General features: G+C 40.4%; 1 protein-coding gene and 1 long non-coding RNA gene across 10 annotated transcripts in view; one reads left to right on the top strand and one right to left on the bottom strand.

Annotated features, from left to right (window-relative positions):
- Positions 1 to 3,224: 3,224 nt before the first annotated feature.
- On the bottom strand, positions 3,225 to 4,386 carry LOC144062593 (uncharacterized). The gene is made up of 4 exons (XR_013296420.1): positions 4,112 to 4,386; positions 3,565 to 3,721; positions 3,432 to 3,485; positions 3,225 to 3,344 (listed from the first exon to the last, which is right to left on the bottom strand). It is a non-coding gene; the product is annotated as an uncharacterized LOC144062593 (long non-coding RNA).
- Positions 4,387 to 4,406: 20 nt separating this feature from the next.
- The window catches only part of LOC144062592 (neuroligin-1-like), a 250,496-nt gene continuing 237,128 nt past the window's right edge, over positions 4,407 to 17,774 (top strand). For 6 of the 9 annotated variants that reach the window (XM_077584129.1, XM_077584126.1, XM_077584128.1 and 3 more), the window contains exon 1: positions 5,087 to 5,456. The gene's annotated coding sequence lies outside the window, so the exon portion shown is untranslated. Of the gene's footprint in view, positions 4,422 to 5,086; positions 5,457 to 17,774 lie in introns of those variants that run through there. The other 3 variants (XR_013296419.1, XM_077584131.1, XM_077584130.1) reach the window with 1 other exon arrangement.

Below are 17,774 nucleotides of genomic sequence, written 5' to 3'. Positions count from 1 at the left end.
GGGCTTCCATTTCATAAAAACCACTAAAACAGGATGTCAAAAAAATTTAATAATATGAAGAAATCACCATGCATACTTACTTCCCAGTCTTTTGCATGGGGAAAAAAAAGATGGATGGTATTTTCAAAACGATATGTCAATCTACTATAGTTGGTTGGGTTCTCTTTGCCTTAACAACTGCCTCGATGCGCCGTGACATTGCCTGGGGGTCCTGGAAGCCCAGGCTTTCTTGATACTTGCTATCAGCTCTTTGATTTTGGGTCTGGTGGCCCTCATTTTCGTCTTGATAGTATTGTATTTTAAGAGGAAAACAAGGGCCACAATAGAAAGAAAGAAAATGAGGGCCACCAGACTGCCCCCCCCCCCCAAAAAAATAAAAAATAAAATAAAAAGCTAAGAATCTTAAGGGAGCAAAAATGTTCATAAATGAGGACTACACAGATGCTGTTAAAAGGAAAAGAAAAAAACTGATGCCTAAACTGAGAGTTGCAAGAGAGAGAGGAGAAATTGCATACTTACGACATGACAAGTTGATTACTCATGCTCGCACCAGTACACCATAACTCAGTAAAGGCAAATAAACCACAAAAGTATGAGGAATATACAATCTCCAGGGCATTCAATACAATAAACTCACTGTAGATTATGACAAAAATGCACCACAAGTACATATCAACATCAGCACAGTAACACAAGGAAAGATGAACATGATGAGCACAAATAATATGGACATTTGAATATGCTGACTACAAAACATTCGACACGGAGAATAAGTTGGACCCAGACAATCACTTCTACAAAAATGATTACTGCAGTTTCACTTGCAACTATTATATTGGTGATCAATTCAACAAAAATATAAAAATGAAAAATGCACTTTCAATTATACATTTCAATGGTAGAAGTTTCTACAGAATTTTTTACAAAAAACAAAGAATACCTGAATAAATTAAATAAATTCAAAATAATTGCCATCTCAGAAACATGGCTTGATAAAGAAAAAAAATGAGTGACATGGGACTGGAAGGATATGAATTGTTTGCAACAAATAGGGAAAATAGAAGGGGGGGCGGGGTGGTTAGCAATATATGTAGACAAAACTCTAAGAAGCAGTAAAATTTAACATTTGACTACCACCATTGACTACATAATGGAATGTTTAACCATTGAAGTACATATTAAAAATGCACCAAATGTCATTAAAAGTTGTATGTATAGGACACCAGGATCATGTCTTGACATATTTAATGAAAAACTAACGGACATTCTCAGTTACACAAATGATAAAAAAATAAAATAAAACGCAAATAATGTGTGGTGATTTTAACTTTGATTTGTTAAATCAGAATGAGCATCAGAAAACAACTGGTTTTAAAAATACAATGTATAGTAATAAACTATTCCCTGTAATTATGAAACCTAGCAGAATAACAATTAATACACCATGCATTACTAGAGAATGAGCAGAATAAAAGCAACACACAAGAAATATGGAAAATACTAAATCATGTAATTAAAAATAGCTTAAAAATAGATTGTCCAGAATCTTTTATAAAAGATAAAAATATTGTTATTGAAAAAAATTCTGACATAGCTAATGATTTTAATGAGTATTTTGTTAATGTTGGCAGTAATTTGGCAAAAATAAATCCCTGAGCCAAGAAACAAACGTGAAATAGATAAGCACATCAAAAATAATTCATCGACTGTGTGGCTTAATGCTGTTAATGATACAGAAGTATTAAATGTTAAAACATTAAAAAATAAAAAGTCCACTGACTGCTTCAACATTGATATGACATTAGTAAAGAGTATTATAAAATATGTTGTGCAACCTTTTTCACATATATATGTAATTTGTTGTTTAAAGCCGGTATATTTCCATCGAAAAATGAAAAAGTTTATAGTTTTTGGTACTAGACAAACCACACAACAGGTCAAAATTATGGTAAATTCAATTGAAATAGAAATAGTGTATGAAAATAAATGTCTTGGAGTAGTTATTGATGAAAAATTATGTTGGAAGTCACACACATAGTATAATGTCAAAAGGAAAATGTCAAAAATTATAGGGATACTCTCTAAAACTAAGGATGTCCTAAATAAGAAATCATTATACACATTATATTGTTCATTATTATTACCATATCTGACCAATTGTTTGGAAATCGCACAAATGTATAAAATTCACAATAATCTACTCTGCCACAGTACTCAGAAGGTGTTTGAAATTAGAGAGAGTCCTTATAACATAAGTAACATACAAGTGTCTACAAAAGTTTTTAAACAAGAACAAATATTAAGCAAAGGTGTGTTTTTGTAAAAGGTGTTAATTTGTGGAATGATTTTGGAACTGACCTGAAAAGATGTCAGTCACTTGCTGAATTAAACAAATTGTTTAAAAGCAAAGTTAAAAAAAAAAAAAAGATTTACATCAGACACGAGCTGTTAAAATTGTATATATGCTGTAATTTATTTGGATGTATCGGTATGACTGTAATGAAAATTGTATATGTGAGTGTGAGGATATGATTTATAAATGTATTATGGTATATGCCTATGAATTTCATGTACATATGTCACTGGCAAATGCGCTTATGTTCAAGTGCACTTGTATCTATGACTGGGTTTATACATTTTTCTTTTGTTGAAATACATTAACCTTATCATTTTATCAAGATAAAACAAATAAGGGGTAGGACTAGCTAAGTTTTTAACTTCCTCGTACGCTTTTTAAACATATAAACTCTTTTCTTTCTTCCTATTCTTGTTTTTCTTTTTTCTTTTTACTTCAACTTATATTTTAAACTTGTAATGTGTTTTCTTTGTGTTTATATGTTCACTAAAACTATAAACCAAACCAAAAAAACAAATAGCTGACAGCAAGCATCCATAAAGCCTGGGCTTCCAGGACACCCAAGCAATGCCACGGCGCATCGAGGCAGTGATTAAGGCAAATGGAATCCAACCAAGAATTGAAGAATGCCATGTCGTTTTGAAAATACCATCTTTCCATCTATCTTTTATTTTCCCATGCAAAACACTGGGACGTATGCATCGTTATTTCTTCACATTATTAATTTTTTTTGACATCCTGTTTTCATTTTTTTGTTTGTTTGTTTTTTAGCTGGAAGACCAAATAATGTAAAAATAAAGAAATACATACTTGAAATCACTTAAATTGTGGGCCCTGAATCTATAATCTATGAAAGTTTGACTTTTTGAATGGAATTATGGAAATTATTCAACTTTTTGAGGATATTTAAATTTTTGGGCGAGCACGTGTAATCCACGTGTTACCCTGGGGGGTCCCGACATTAGCATGGATGAGACTGCATCTATCGCTGGGAGATAAATAAATTGCATAAGTTACTTATCTAACTTGCAACCCATACCAAAGCAGTCCAACACTACACTGAATTACTGTGTACCTTCAGGAGTCCTGGCTGCATTGGACACGTGGTGCGTCTTGCCGCCAATATTCACTGTTGGGGGTATTGAAATTAATATTTTTACTCACAGTGTTACCATTGTGAACATTTTGATACTTAACAAATACGGTACCTTGTGTCCTGCCTGTCACGTTGCCAGGTGCTGATGTGTGTGCGCCATTGATTACCTGCTGGAACATTAGTCACATTTGTTTGATATACAGTAGGCAGTTTACCTAATAACTTGTGTACTTTGTCCTCCTGCTGCACATCATTGTGTTGTGGATGACCTAAGGTAGAAATGATCAATAATAATTAATATTGAGAATTTACATGTGCATTAACTAATCACCAATTTGGATAAACGGAATGGTTTGAAATCAGAGAAGATAGATTATGTACAATATTTCCCTCCAAAAATGTTTGCACCATCTTACAGCTGATGTACAAACCATAATCCTTACATACAATTAAAAAAAAAAAATGGAGCAAGCAAGAAATAAAAAGCTAACTAACTCTCTAACCCCCTTCCTCCTTTAACCTTAACATTTCTGTGTTAGAAGCACATCTCTTATTTTTTTAAACACCATGATTGATGGAAACTTAACCGCAAGCTGAACAATTAAATGAACAAACATTGCAGGACTAAACATTTCAATAATGTGCCTTCGAGCACTCACCTATAGGCAGCCCTTCTCTGTCTTTGAGAAATAGTTTTTTGTTTTTGAAGCAATGGTTGTCCAAGAGGACTACAAATCAAAAGTTTGCTTCTTATGACTGTTGGCACGTCACTTCTTCTTTTTCTCCCTTCAAAACTGACCAGAAGCTTGAACGCGTTGCTGCCTCCTAGTGGTGGGGAGGTATCATACAGTTATAAAGACCTGCTGACAGTACATGACAATCTCGTATGCACATATGCGTATAGTATTTGGCTGCTTTATTCATGAATCGTGCGATCTGGCATTTTGTTTCACACTGATGATCCAGTTGGTCAGTTATTTATTTACTTTATTGTGTCAATACACATTATTCAATGTATTTAATTCAATCGTCCAGATTTGGTCTAAATAGAGTTGAAATGAGAACTTGATTTAGACGTTTAAAACAAGTCTAAATATGAACTACACTGTACACAATCAATTACTGTATAAAACGTAGTAATGCAACATTTTGCCATCATTTATACAACCTACAGTTGTTTTAAAAAATGTAATAGTTAATATTTACTTGATTAATTGTATCGTCTAGATTCGGGCTAAAATATAGACCAATTATAGACGGGCTAATTTCGGTCTAAACTTAGAAGAGACGTCTAATAGACGATCTATGGCTCAGTGGGTATAAGAATGTATGTAGATAAATTGTACTGCAACGACATGAAATCAAAAGCATTAAAACATCCATTCCATACATCTATACTACTACTACTACTACTAATAATAATAATAATAATATGATGCATCTACATAATAATACGATTTATCTACATACATTCAAACATACAGTTGGCTACAACCAGAAGACTAGAATTTACATAATTAATTTCCATCCTTAGGTTAAAGCACGCTATTGTGGCGTGGTCTACTCCACACACGCTGCTTGTATTAAAGCTGTATGAAGATGATTTATTATTATTATTTATTTATTTTTATCAGCCAAGTGCAGCCTGTATCGTGAGAGGCGGACGGTGGTGGGGGTGGAATCCTTCATCTTTCCAGCATCACCGCCATTTCTGAGGTAGACGGTTGGTGCGTCAAACGCTCAGTGCGTTGTGGCTGCATGCTTGTCGTCGAATATAATCCGTAATATCGACGTGGATCAATGAAACGCATGCAATTAACCACTGTTTTTTTCCGTGAAGCAGAACCCCACCACCCCCCTTTTTATTTTTTTTTGTCTGGCAGTGCGTTCATTCGAACCCATTATTTTGTGGGCTATGTCGACAAAAAAAGGCTCCCTTTTCCAGTTGATAACGCAGTGCACAGAGGACTACTGTGGACCAAGCAGACTGGAGACACTCACATGGTAAATACACATCTTGTCAAATTATCTAGTCAGGAAGAAGGAATTCGGTAATATATGGCATGATACGACTGATGAACTGAAGCAGCCTGTTCAGTGGTTTGAATGTCTTAATCGCACGACATAGGAGAAAGCGATGGTGGGCGAGTTGGTCGGGGGGCTAAATTCAACTATATACTTTATGTCGTAATTTCTGCGCAGTGGAAAGGGATAATATGTGGAAACATGCCCCCCCCCCCCCCCCCCCTTCCAGACGGCTAACAGACCTGGCACATCCACTCTGCGCAAACAGCAGCGTTATTAGACTGATTTAATAAATCGGGATTCAAATCCTATCATGTCCCCATGACGTTTCCCAACTTAAACTGTTTGGAATCTCATACATTCAACACTGCTTTGGGGGGGGTCTGATATTTAATGTATGTGTTTGTGTGCAAGGTTCAATTGATATTTGCAACAATTGAGGGCACAGTTGTATGATTAACATGGATCAATGCATTATATTTTACTATAACATTATTGACTTGGCCAGATGATTATATGTGGGTGCATTTATTGAATATGCAAATATTGCATTTTAACGGATTAAAGAAATTACACTTGTGTCTAAGGCGATATTGAATTGGTTAAAAAGATCCAAAATTAAACCTCTATGGAAATGTCCTTAAATTTTTTAGCCTAGCAAAGAGACATACAGCTCTCCAACAACATACCTCATTTTCATATTTTTGACCCACATCAAGTCTCAAAGTCCAAGCAAGCACTGACTGAGTTACCAAATAAAATAATCAGCAGACACTGTAGCTCAAAATATAACCTTGCGTAATAATGAAGCCTAATATTTTATGTCCCTATCTGGCTTTGTGATTGGATTTGTTTCTTTGTTATATCCCATTGCCTTCACTGTTTCTGGAGAGAGGGGGCCAGGCTATAGCAGTTCATGCAGTCCCTGGAGCTCTGATCTACATAGCTGAGCCCTCAAGGAAAACATCTACTCAATGCTTTTTTTCACCCCCCGACTACCTCTCACTATTGTTCTCTCCGTTAATATGCCCTTCTTTTCTCTCCTTTTGCCATTTCTAGTAATAAAAGACTAAAGTGTTTAAATTGAATCTAAACTAGATAATGGTATGCAGTTATTGCTTTCAAAATTTTGAAGAAGCCATTTTAAATTCTCCCCGCATTTTACCCAAAGTCATCTGAGATAGGCTCCTGGGCTGACCCTAGTTAGGATAAGCAGCACAGAAAATTGATGGATATGAAATTCTTCTAAATACTGCAATGCAAGATGTCAAAATAAAACATTTATTCACTGTACAACAATGACTTACGTGATATTTTACCAAGTGCTTCCTTAACTTACGAGTTTAATTTGTGCCTTGTAATTCAAATGACTCACACCTCAAATCAACTTTCTCCATTGAAATGAATGTAAATTAATGCATTTAAGTCACCCACCAAAAATGTTTTAATGTTTTTAAATAAGCAACATAGCAGTATTATACTACATACGAATACTCGCTATTGATAATGTTGCTATATTATATAATAGAATATAATGTTGATTAAAAAAAAACTTGTACAAGCCGACAATGTTCTAAAATTTGCCCTTTTCACAATGTGGTAGGCCGACAATGTAATAACTGGCCAATATAACCCTAACCCTAACCCTAATAAAAGTCCTGAAGCTATAACATAATCAATTTTGACCAATAATTTAGTAATATTTAGTTTTTGGCTAGTTATTATGTGTCTGGTCGGGATTTTATTTTACCTGGTCAATAACGTAATAGCAGATAACATAAATTATTAGCCAAAAGTGATTACATTACAGTTTCATTACTTTTATTACATTATTTGCCAGTTATTACTTTATAGGCCTATTACATTTAAAAAAAAGGGCACATTTATAACATTATGGGCCATTTTTAAGTTATGGACTTCTACAAATGTTATTACAACATTATATCACTTGTCATTTAAATAGAATAAAATTCCACTTCACTTAACCCCTTCAGACCCATAGATGGTCTCAGTGGACATGACATATTCGCATGTCTAAACCAATAAAACACATAATTTGGATGTCAACACCTCTAGTTCATGATTGGATTTTCCATAACCAATCACAATCGCAAGTTTATTTCCATGATGTTCATGTTAAAAATGTTGCATATAAGCTTATAGGTTTACAACACGTTACAGTATTATCCTGGTGTCCACTATAACAACTAAAAACATGAGATAACCCCCCCCAAAAAAATATTTTTGTATGTTCTTATGTGGGAAATGAGTCAAAATCAGCAAAAATGAATAAATGTTGCCCAGCAGAAAAAATGCAGGACGAGAGGGGCAACATAGAATGTATGAATTGGTGTTGTCATGATACCAAAATTTTGACTTTGATACTATACCTTTGTAAAATTCCTCGATAGCGGTACTGAAACAGTACCTCGACAAAAATCTAAAACATCAGCAAAAGCAGCCAAATTAAAACTGACAAAGAATTTCTAATTATTTTTGTTATTAATTCAAAAATATTAGGCTGTATTACTGTATATATTTATGTATGTATTTACGTGTATAGATTTTTTAAAATACCGATGCTAAAAAACCCCGATACAGAGCCATATTTGGCACAGAAACATCGCGGTACGGTACTGGTATAGCGGAGACGCAACGCACACGCAGCCGGTGTTATCCGCAGAGTTGTGAGGAAAACGACCCATGTTTCCCTTGTCTCTGGCAGTTCGTGTCAACACAGCTCAAATAGGCTGTTTCATACACCTTTTTCAGTTTTATAATCACGAACTCCACCCTCAGAATTTTTAACCCCTCCCCCCGCCCTCATTATAATACTCGAGGGAGCTGGTCGGCACTGCCTGTGGCAGTGGACCTTCACGAGAGAGCGGGTACTAGCTGCTTTCTACTCGCTGGCTCATGGAAGACGCTCGGTAGTTTGGCAGGTTTGTGCCAGCTGGCTCGCGGAAGACATTTGGCAGAAAGGCGGGCCCCGCAACGCCGGGTCGCAGAAACCGCGAAAATACCGATGCTAAAAACCCCCGATACAGAGCCATATTTGGCACAGAAACATCGCGGTACGGTACTGGTATCCCATGCAACACTAGTATGAAGCAACCTTTTTTTCTCACTTCACTATCGCCGAACTTAATTTTCTTCACTATTTTTTTGACTTTATTGACATGCTCGCTCTTTTTTTTAATACGTGATTTCATGCTCTAATTCCGTGGACGTAGTAGGAGTCTTCTCAGTAGTTGCTCGGACCCATGACAGTAAAAAAGACATTTTTGAAAAATATCAGTAGGCTACCATAAAAATAAAATAAAAAAGAAAAATACCAGTACCAAAAAAAAAAAGAAAATGTGACTTCTATTCACAACTATTCCCATGGGCTCACCACCTGTGGGAGGGGCCATAGTGGCTGGGCGGCAGTCAAGGGCGGGGACCTTCGCGGTCTTGGTCTTGGGACATGGCCTGGACGCCTCCCTGGAGAGGTGTTCCGGGCATGTCCCACAGGCAGGAGGCCCCAGGGACGACCCAGGACACGCTGAAGAGACTATGTCTCTCAGTTGGCCTGAGAACGCCTTAGGATCCTGCTGGAGGAGCTGATTGAAGTGGCTGGAGACAGGGAAGTATGGACTTCCCTCCTAAAGCTGCTGCCCCCGCGACCCAACCCTGAATAAGCGAATAAGCAGTAAATGGATGGATGGATGGAAGGATGGATGGATGGAAGGATATTCACAACAGATAACCTACATTCACTGCAACCGTAACTGTGAACTGGTGGGCAGATATTATCAAATTTGTTTACCTGCTTGGTCATGCTATATGGTGTATGGTAAACTATTTAAAGAATTCAATCCATCGTGTCCCGAATCTTTGCCGCTCTTCATTTGCTTAAACGGGACCTGAAAATAAAATTACAGGTTTTTTTAAGTTTGATCATAATATGGCATTCCCCCACCCAGACTAACACCGGGATTACACTGCATGCGTGTGCGTTGCGTCTCCTCTCCGCTGCGTCTTGACTGCGTGCTGCGGACACGTCAATTTTATGGACAAAACTCACCGGCTGCGCACACCTGCTGTCCGGCAAATCCGTCACGTTCAGCTTCCCGCCGTGTCTCGCGTGATCGCGTGTGATAATTATAAAACGATGAACACACTTTTGTATGTGCTCAACAGAGAAGCAGAAATAGAGAAGCAGAAATAAAGGACTGAAACCTCTGATTGAACCTCCCTTGATTAAACTTTTTTTTCCTGCCTTTTTTTGGGTTGTCCTTATAAAAAGGATGTGCTGTGTCATATATTATTTTGTGGCTTTCCACCTCCAATATAAACCTCTCCTCATCCATGTTCACTGGTGTTTAAACCGTGAATAAGCACCTGGCATGTTGACTCCAGGCCTGGCTACGCCCATTATGACGTTTACTGACATGATTGCGAAATAGGATCTGGCGAGTGTTTTATTCTGAAAAGTAACCAGAAATTTTATTTTAAAACTGTGTTGGTCGTCCTGTCCCGCTTGATGTGTTCTGTGCTAGTTTGCCATTTGACGGATGCCGACAGATGTGTCGTCCGACAAAATTAGAAAATAATTCTATCCGTGCGGCGGTCTCCGGCACGACACAGCTACTCCGCAGTCGATCCGCAGCGCACACGCAGCCGGTGTAATTTGAACAAGCTTATAGAATGGAAATGAATAGGCTGCGCCGACAGAGCGTAGCGGAGACGCAACGCACACGCAGCCGGTGTAATCCGCAGAGTTGTGAGGAAAATGACCCATGTTTCCCTTGTCTCTGGCAGTTCGTGTCAACACAGCTCAAATAGGCTGTTTCATACACCTTTTTCAGTTTTATAATCACGAACTCCACCCTCAGAATTTTTAACCCCTCCCCCCGCCCTCATTATAATACTCGAGGGAGCTGGTCGGCACTGCCTGTGGCAGTGGACCTACACGAGAGAGCGGGGACTAGCTGCTTTCTACTCGCTGGCTCATGGAAGACGCTCGGTAGTTTGGCAGGTTTGTGCCCGCTGGCTCGCGGAAGACATTTGGCAGAAAGACGGGCCCCGCAACGCCGGGTCGCGGAAACCGCCCCCCACGCCTCCAGCTCGCAGAAGCCATTCTGGCAGTGGCGCCGGCTCGCACAAATTGCCCCTGCACTACCAGCTCGCGGAAGCCGTTCGGCAGCCAGGCGGGCCCCACGCCGCCGGTTTGCGGAAGCTTCCCCCGCGCCACTGGCTCACAGAAGCCGCTCAGCAACGAGGCAGGTCTCCGCTCCCTTTGGACAGTGTGGCGACCGGCGCTCTTTCTCACACGAAGGTCCACCGCTGCCCGACTGCCTGCCTTGCTGCTGAGCAGCTTTTTACGAACCGGCAGTCTCTGTGGAAGGACGGCTTCCCATCGTGGAAGTACAGCTGTGTGGGAAGCGGCAACCAAGTTTGCAGAGGCAGGCAAGGCAGAGAATAAAGTAATTAATTATGCTTGTTGTAATGGAATGTTGTACATAAAGATGGCATTTGGTGATCATCTATTGAATCACAGTCGATCATCTTGTGGAGCCTGTATTTCTTCAATAAGACAGAATTTCACCCAAAATTCCTTTGATACAGTATCAGGGCATCCAGAGGATGGTTGTTGTTGTCGCTGCAAAGCTCGCGCTAGGTCACAAAGTCGCGCTAGGCCACAAAGTCAAGTACAGAAACACCACTTTACGGATCTTCCAAGATGTCAGCGCAGCGCTCGCCAAAAAGAGATCCGCGTTCAACGACGTCAAGCAAGCCCTGTATCGGAAGAACATCAGGTTCCGCGTGCTGTAACCTGCCCTGCTTCGCATCACACACGGCGAAGACGCGTTCACCTTTGATACACCTGATGAAGCACAGAAGCTTTTCGACCGCAGGTTTGGCATAAAACCAAACTGAGAATGTCACAGTTGGGACCCACATCTGATGCTGCATCCCGCCGGTGCTGTGGACACGTTTCCTCATTTTTGTATGTCAACAAACAGGGTTGGAGGGGTTACTTTTAAAATGTAATCCATTACAGTTACAAGTTACCTGCTAAAAAATGTAGTTAGTAAAGTAATCCAAGTACCATAATATTAAAGTAATGTAACTGGATTACTTTTGGATTACTGCAATATTGAGTATGCTCATGAAGATAAAATTTAAATAAATATCACCACAATAAATATTCTATACAATGTGCCCCTGCTATTTGCGGGTGATAGGGACCCGGCCAGCCTACAAATAGCAAAAATCCTTGTGTAATTAAAAAAGCTTTTTCAAAATGCCCGCGTGTGGACGACACGACTAGTTAGTTAGTTTGTCCCCACCTCCTCGACATGTAGCAAGAGTCCCACTCGCGCGGTGGGTGGGCATGCATGCACGTGCATGCATGCCGTCCCACTCGCGCGGTGGGTGGGCATGCATGCAGTCCCACTCGCGCGGTGGGTGGGCATGCATGCACATGCATGCATGTGCATGCATTCATTCATTCATTCTCTCTCTCTCTCCCTCTCTCTCTCTCTCTCACCCTCATCGTAGAAATTGTAATCCCTCGAAGTAATCCCCATTTTTAATAAATGCACCTGTAATCTGATTTCATGTTTTTTTTCCTGTAACTGTAATACAGTTTAAAAAAAAATACGGCGGTACATGTATTCCGTTACTTCCCAAGCCTGTCAACAAATATGGACTTCAGGTATGACTAAGTCATTATATTAGGTGTCATTATGCTTTTGAAGCGCATCACCAGCTCATCAGCTGTGTATTTTGGTTAACATTATTTTATTTTATTTTTAAAAATCTTTTTTACCCTTTTTTTTTTTTAAATTCACAATATAATTTGATTGGTTTAGTGTTGTGTTCAGTTACTGGTTCAAGCTATATTTTTATCATTAGGCATTAACACACTAGGTTTTATGCTTTTGAAGCGCATCGCCAGCTCCTTAGCTGAGTAATTTGGTTTACAGTATTTTATTTATTTACATTTCTTTTTCTTCCCTTTCTTTTTTCTTATTCACAATATAATTTGATTGGTTTGGTGCTGTGTTGAATTACCGATTTGTGCATTTATGGACACGTTTCCTCTGTTTCGTAGGTCAAAAAATAGCGCTGGACTTACAGTAGGACTATCTCATTGTTTTATTAGGTATCAACACTCCAGTTATGCTTTGTAACAAAATACACAGCTACGGAGCTGGTGATGCGCTTTAAGCGCATCACCAGCTCCGTAGCTGTGTATTTTGTTTTATAGCTTTTATTTTATTTGTTTTATTCCCTTTGTTTTTTGTTATTCACAATATAATTTGGTTTGGTTCAATTACTGATTTGTGCATTTGTTCCAAAAGTGTTTGAGTCCCCAAGCATAAGTTGTTGGGAGCCTTCATGGTCATCGTAATGTACGTTATCTTAACTAGAAGTCTTAAGACAATATGCACAAATTACTGAAGCATAATACATAAACTGCTAGAAAAAAAGAGCCAAACATTTCTTATTGGCTGCCCATGTGGCCTGTATCTTAGACAAAACATTTCCACATGGGTTCCACCCTTTTATATATCCCTGGTCTCCCGATCCTTGATTCAGGGAGACCACATGAAATCAGCTGTGCTTCTTCAATGAAAGTCTTTTGGGAATCTTGAACATCCCAGCCCAGTGATACAGTTCCTTTAGTGTCCACATAAGACCACATTTATGAACCTTGAAAATTCTCAGGTTTTTGCTGCTCCTCAACTACAAGCAGAACCACCAGTCGCCGGATGTCCCTGCGAAGGACAGTGGTTGGAGTTGGGACTGAATGCTTCTTCCGCAATACAGCAGTGAGGGGAGCAAGAAGGCCTACGCAGGTCTGAATGTCAACATCCCGGACAACTCCTCTTTTGTTAGGGTAGGTCTCCAGAACTCGGCCTAATCGGAACTGGCCTCTTAATGTATTTTGATCCCCTATCCAGACCAGGTCTCCTACCTGAACATTCCTAGAAGCTTTGTGCCATTTGGGTTGGACAAACAGGTTTGGATCTGCAAAGTCGTTCCAGCTTGTCCAAAACGTGTTTACTGCAGCCTGGATAGCCTTTAATCTGTGCCATGAGCGGCCTTCCAAACGAATCCCTTCCAGATCTCCAGCCTTCCCGTTCATCAGAGGATGAGGGAATTTGTAGAGACGTATTCCACAATGTCCTCTTGCACCTGGGCCCGGGTATCGATCAGTCTCTCATTTGCCAAGTTAGCTGCAGAGAACAAGAGGGTCTGGAATTCTCCCCAAGTGAAGTTGCCGGTGGTTCAGCCAAGATTGGAAAGTGCTCTCTTGAGGATTTGGACAGCTGCCATTTCGGTGGGGTGAATCTGCGGGATGGACGACCCACCTCCACTCTGTACCATTCCTGGCAGCCACGTTTTCCATGGACGCCTTTTCTATACATGCTAGGTGCCTTCAGCTTCCTGCAGGTGAGACAGTTGTTGACAACTTTCTTTACTATCCTCCGGCCCTGCACCACCTAGGCTTTCTTTCGCATTCGTAGAAGTGTGGCAGCGATTCCTTCATGATTTATTTCATGAGCCTCTCTTGCCAGCAGAGTTCCATTTTTGCTCTAGGCCTGAATCCTATCGCCACAGAGCAGAAGTCCGTTTTCATCATGTTTAATTATAACTAGCCTGTTGAGTCTGAACCTGGAAGTTCTCTCCATTCTGAGCTGCAAGAACGAGATCTTGGAAGGCAGATTTTGATTGCTCAACGGTCAATATGGGCCTTTTCCATCTCAAACCAGAGACCTTTGCTTCCCACTTGTCACAGGGTCCTTTCCTTCTTGCTCATCCATATTTCTGCAGCCCGCCAGATCCAGGCTGTAACTCCACACAGCTTCGATAGGGTTCTGAAATGTTCAGGTTTCTCGAGGTTCATAGTTGCCGCACCAAAAAGCTTCTTCTTGGGATGGGCTTGAATTGGCCTTGGGTCCACAGAGCCAATTCCTGTGTTGTCAACAAGGTCCTTCTTCACTGGATCAGATGTTTTCTTTGCCTGAGCTCTAGTGACTACAGCAGAAAAGGCTTTTCTTTGAAGTCTCTTCACGTTATCACTGATGCTAGTAACAACATGATTGGCTAACTTTACTGGACACTCGTCCTCTGGCCTTCTTAGGAAGTCTGGGCCCCTTTGCAAGGTTGACTCCTCATCAAGGTCTTCAGGGGTAGCTCCTCTTGTGATGATGTCCGCTATATTGTGACAACACTCAACCCACTTTCATTCATCAACTGGTCCAGCCCTTTGAATTTCCCCGATTCGGTTGGCAAAGAAAGTTTGGTAGCCACTGCTGTCCTTCTGTATTGCTCCCAACACTGTTTGGCTGTCAACATGGTGGATCCAACGCTCAATCTTCAACCGACCATGCTTCTCAAAATATTTCCTCAGCCGGGTCGCGCACCACACATTTCCGCCTTGATCACATCACCTTTCTGATCAAGAGGTGTCAGTTTTGCTTTGGCCTCAACAAGTCTGACAACAATTCCTTCCTTTGTTTCCCAGCGCAGGTAAAGCACGGCCCCATCACTTCCATCTTAGAAAGTGATTCCTAATGGACAGTTTGTCTTGTCCATCCTGATGGTGTGAGACATCGGTTAAATTGGATATGGCTTAATCTTGCATACTCCTGGAACAACTTTACTGATGCCTCTCAGAGAGCTGGTGAGATAGGAGCATCCACGTTTCTTTTGACAAATTTCCTCTTCCTGCCTCTTGAAAGGCTTTCCTCACGAGTATCACACCCTTCTGCTTCGCTGGTGTTACTAAACCAATTGAGTCGTACAGGCCAGCTACTTGACTCAGTAACATTCTTCTGGTGAGAACTTGAGGAGTCTTTTCTCTGACTTCATTCTCCTGGAAATCAGGTCCTGTTCTCAAGTTGATTGAAATTATTATATGGAACGTGTCCTCCTCCACATTGTATCCTAGTCCAAGTGCTTTGTTTTTTTCCTCGCACATCTGGTTTGGGAGAATTTAAATTTTCAGTTACTCCTTCTACACTGGCGTTAGTCATGGGCCTGGACTTCCTCCCACTCTGACCAGATAAGATCCATGGTTTGAGAAAGAAGCATCCAGCGTTGAGAATCTTCTCCACTACAGTGATGCAGGCTTTCAATCTTTCTGGATCATTGAGGGATGTAAGGATGTCATCCACGTAACAGTCCTCCTCCAGAACACTGCGTTCCTCCTCCATGTTTGCAAACTGGGGCAATCTCGCCGTTTCTCTCATGGCAAGCTGTGCAATACAGTCAGCTGGTCGGTCGCTGATGTTTAACCTGGTGATGGCGTACTCTTCCATCTTCCCATTTGTGTCATCTCTCCAGAGAAACCGGTGAAGATGGACCTCCTTTTTCTTCAGCCAGACAGTTATACATTTTCTTGATGACTCCCAGAGCTGCGTGCACACCTGTTCTGAACCTTAGGAGAACTCCTCTGACGGGATTGAGGACATCAGGACCTTTGAAAAGAAGGCTGTTCATGCTTACTCCTTGGTACTCCTGGATGCTGTTCCATAAAATCCAGACAGGGGTTGTTACTGAATAGGGATTCAGAGCAATCAGGTGGCTGATGTACCAAACCGGAACCTCCCAGCCCTCAATTTCTTCTTTGGTGGGCTTCAAAGCTGCACCCCCTGTGACCATCTCGTGGACCTGTGCAACATATGCAGACTTCCACTCTGGGTCCTTCTCAAGGCGTCTCTCAGTTGTCAAGAAGGTAGCCTCTACCTTGCCTGGAGTTTGGAAGGAACATAGGATCAACTCTCCATGGGTATGCTGCATCCCAGTAAGGTGTGCTCATCTCTCATAACATAAGTGAGGCCTTCCTAGATCTTCTCCAGTTCTTTTTCTTCCACTAGGGTAATTTCTTTCACCACACCGACATCCCCCATGTCTTGGTTCACATGCCGCTAACAATGCTGTCCCACTTCCACCAGTTGAGTATCTCCTTAGTGGTCAGAGCTGCACCTCGAATCACTTCCACCTCGTCATGCATCTCTTGCTGGTTTTGGCTGGTCTGTGGGTCTAAAAGTGTCTCTTTGTATGACACTACAGCTGTACTCAGTGACTTCACAAAGTGGGTTCTGGACTTGTACAATTCCATATCTATTTTTTCAAACAGATTGGGATGTGCTCCTCCTGCAATTTTCCCTAAAGGACATTCCAACAAAACAAGGTCCCCAGTCACCTTTATCTTCTGTGGGGCTAGACGTCCTTCTCTGTGGCTTTTCAGATGCTCAATCTGTTGTGGACGGATCAGCTCCTCAGTTGAAACTTCTGGGAAAAACTTCTTCAGCTGTTGTGGGGTGACTGCCTGGTGCACTTTGGCTACTTTGTTCAATCCATAGCACAGAATCTGATGAGCCCTTTTTTTACCCTCTGGAGTTTTTATCCTGGTCCTCATAGTGTACCCTCTTGGTGGTAACCTTCATTGCCATTCCGTCAACCCCTTGAATGACCAATGTGATGTCCTCGCCCCTTAGCTGGAGGCGTCTGGCAGCTTTGTGGGCGATATAATTTGTGTCTGAGGCCAAGTCTAATAATGTGCTAACCTTCTGTCCTGCATTTGCAGTGACAAGTAAGCATCATAAGGACTATAATTAATTAGTTTTAATTAAATAATAAAAAATTGGCGTTTTAACATCTCACTGCTAAACGACGCAGAGTTTGACAAAATTATAAGAAAAAAATGGGCAGACTTTTTGGAAATAAATGACTCTCCAGACCTATCACCATCTCTTCTCTGGGAAACTGGGAAAGCAGTAATTAGAGGTAAAATTATATCATATTCATCTTATAAAAATAAACAGGATCAAAAATCAGAAAAAGACTTGGAAGATAAAATTAAACAACTGACGGATGAGTACGCAATAAACCCAAATAACCAAATATGGACTGACTTACAAAATACAAAAATACAGTTAGACGATATGCTAACTAAAAAGACAGAATTTATAATACAACAATTGAGATATAACAACTTTAAATATAATAACAAATCAGGTAAATTTCTTGCAAACCAACTTCAACGCAATCGGGAAAAGTCTCTTATAACGGCGATTAAAGGGACAACTGGTGAATGCACACAATCACCAGAAGAAATTAATCACATTTTTTATAACTATTATCGCAACCTATACTTAGAAACTAACAAGCCTAACCCTGAGCATATTGAGGCATTCCTCAGTAGCTTAAACATACCTCAGTTAACTACTGAATATAAAGACATGTTAGATGCGCCACTTACTATAAACGAGTTGTACAGTGCTCTAGATAGTA

This window comes from Vanacampus margaritifer, chromosome 13 (assembly GCF_051991255.1).
Source record: "Vanacampus margaritifer isolate UIUO_Vmar chromosome 13, RoL_Vmar_1.0, whole genome shotgun sequence".
Classification (NCBI taxonomy): Eukaryota; Metazoa; Chordata; class Actinopteri; order Syngnathiformes; family Syngnathidae; genus Vanacampus; species Vanacampus margaritifer.
This window is presented reverse-complemented; position numbering and strand designations above follow the sequence as displayed.